This window comes from Sciurus carolinensis, chromosome 11 (genome assembly GCF_902686445.1).
Source record: "Sciurus carolinensis chromosome 11, mSciCar1.2, whole genome shotgun sequence".
In the NCBI taxonomy this organism is placed as follows: domain Eukaryota; kingdom Metazoa; phylum Chordata; class Mammalia; order Rodentia; family Sciuridae; genus Sciurus; species Sciurus carolinensis.
The window spans coordinates 25,791,339-25,794,414 of NC_062223.1; the positions used below are offsets into that span (position 1 = coordinate 25,791,339).

Here is a 3,076-nt window from a genome sequence, read left to right on the forward strand (position 1 = left end):
TTGAACTCTGCAGTTATGAATCCCTGTTTTCCTATACTAACCATTGTAAACATATAATAATGAGAGGTTTGACAAATTAGAAAGAAAATCAGTAGTTAAGATGGAATCAATTTTTTTTTGCATTGCTGGGGATTAGAACCCAGGGCCTTGTGCTTCCAAGGCAAGGACTCTACCAACTGAGCTATATCCCCAGCCCAGTATCATTTTTTAATCAAGTAAATCCAAAAGAGTAAACTGAAAATCTGTCATTTTAACTAAGGGAGGTGAGGAAAGTGACTGAATTTGAGGTTAGACTTTCTTGAATACAAGTAACAGTGATGTAAAAAATAAAATGTAGGAAGGATATCTTTAATTAAGGCAACCCAAATTACAAACTATAAACTCGAACAAAAAAGTGAAAGATTTATATTATGGAAACAAACACAAAGAATTGCTGAAGAATCTCACAGTCTTAAATATAAAGATAGATTGTTTATGCTTTCAAAGAGAATGATTGAATGTGATCAAGATGTCAATTCTATTCCAAATTAATTACACATTATGTACATTATGGTCAAAATCCTAGATTTATGTAACCTTATGAAATTCTAATATCAATGTTGGAATATATTGTTTTAATAAGAGTTTTGGGGGTGGCACTTTTATCAAACTCTGTTTAGATTTTTGATGAACTAAAAGGACATTGACATAGAAACAATCAACCTGAAGAAGGTTATGTAGAAATGCATAAATATTAAACATTTAATATAATGAACATGGGATGATTTTTAAGGAATGTGTTACAAATGGTTTTAGAACAAAAGAAAATTAATAATGACAGTAGTAATGGTATGAAAACCAAAATCTGATTTTAAGATGGGCGAAGAATCTGATTGATCATTTCTCAAGATCAGCACAGAAATGGAATTAAAACCACAAAGAGATATCACCTCAGAGCAATAGAATGGCTGTTATTAAAAAAATATGAAAGGCAGATGTTGCTGAGGAAGTGAGTAAAGGGAAACCACCACAGATCCAACAATCTCACTCCTGGGTCAAAATCTACAGAGCATTAAATCAGTATCTCTAAGAGAATCTACACTTCTATTTTCATTGTAGTATTATTCACAATAAAAAAAATATGCAATCAAGCTAAGTGTCCATCAGTGGATGGAAGAATGAATGGATGGGTAAAGAAAAGGTGTTATATGCACAGGGAATATTACTCAGCCATAAAAACAAGGAAATTCTTTCATGTATAGTAACATGTGTTAGCCTGCAGGGCATTATGTTAGGTAAAATAAGTCAGGTGCACAAATACAAATACTGCAAATTCACATTTATATGTGGAATCTAAAAGGCTAAACTCAGAAATAGCGGAATGGTGGTTACTGAAATTGGAGCAAGGGAGATGAGGAGATGCTGGCCAAGGGATAGATATTTTCAATCAGACATGAAATAAGCTTCACTTATTCTACAAAGAACAGTAAAACCACATATGATCACTAAAGCAGAGAAAGACAAAAATCTTTACAACCTGGGTTAGAGCTTATTCTAAAACCAAGTACCTGCTTTATAATCAAGAACTCAAATTTTGTAATCAAGCACTCAAATTGGTTTTCTTCAGTGACATCCCATTAACAAAATCATTCACTGCTAATGTCTTGAACAAAAAAATTATATTGACTACCAAATAAAATTAATCTTAAAACAAAAATATATGGGCAGGAACAGAAATGTGACATACTGATAGAATAGTGAATATTAAAATTTAAGAATTACTTTTTTGGTTCCATGAATTTATCTATTAGCAAAATTGCTTTCTCATTTTCTGGATGATATCAAATTTTCAAATGTTGCTTTTTTTCATTTAAAAATAAACACTTTATTTAAAAAGTCTTATTTTAATATAAATTTGAAAAATGAATTTTAAGGAGAGCTGCACTTTACTTTTATTTATAATAGAACAGACAATAGTACCACTTATACGTCATCCCAAATTCTTTTCAAAGTTGATACTACATTCAAAAGATAATTTATTCTACTCTTTGATGATTATAAATAAAAAGAAGCATACATTGAGTTTACCACAGTAACCTTTTTTAGAATTTGCCACCTGTTTCTTGTTTTAGAATTAGTACCCAAAGGATTCAATGTGGGAGATCCCTTCTTATTTAACCTGTAGTTAACTTTTTACACCAGAGTTTTTTCATAGCATTTTTCATCTCTTCATTTCTCAAGGTGTATATTAAAGGATTCATCATGGGAGTGATAACTGTGAAAACCACACTTATGGGTTTATCAATAGGAAAAGTAGAAACATGTCTGACATAAATGAAAATATTGGGAACAAAAAAAGAGGACAACAACCATGATGTGGGAGCTGCAGGTAGACAGGGCTTTGCACCTTCTTTCCAGGCTGTAGGATTTAAGGGAGTTTAGGATGAATCCATAGGAGATCAGGAGAAGGATAAAAATGACCATAGATTGCTCCACCATTGGCAACCACAGAAAGGCCTATAAAGTAGGTGTCAGTGCATGCAAGTTCCAGTAATGGGTACATGTCACAGATGAAGTGGTTGATGACATTAGGACCACAGAAGAGGAGATTGTGCACAAAGGCAAGCTGAACCACAGAGTGTACGAAACCTCCCACCCAGGCCACCACCAACAGGAGGATGCAAACCCGCCTATTCATGATGCTCAAGTAGTGCAGTGGCTTACAGATGGCCACATAGCGATCATCGGCCATCACCACCAGAAGGAAGACCTCAGCACACCCAAACAGGTGTTCTAAAAAGAGCTGGCCCATGCATGCTGGGAATGAAATCGTCTTCTTCTCACAGAGTAAGTCTTTAATCAGCTTGGGTGAGATGGCAGTGGAATAGACAGCATCCATGAGTGACATAAATGCAAGGAAGATGTTCATGGGGGAGTCCAAGGAGGGGCTGGCAATGACAGTCACCACAATGAGCAGGTTGCCCACCATTGTCACAATGTACATGAGCAAAAACATGACAAATAATGCCTTTTGTCTATCACAATACTGGGTGAGACCCTGGAGGACAAATTTTGTGACGTTATTATTCTGTCCCAT

At 34.7% G+C, this 3,076-nt stretch overlaps 1 pseudogene; it reads right to left on the reverse strand.

Moving 5' to 3' along the window:
- Positions 1–2,129: 2,129 nt before the first annotated feature.
- On the reverse strand, positions 2,130–3,076 carry LOC124959435 (olfactory receptor 4A5-like; annotated as a pseudogene).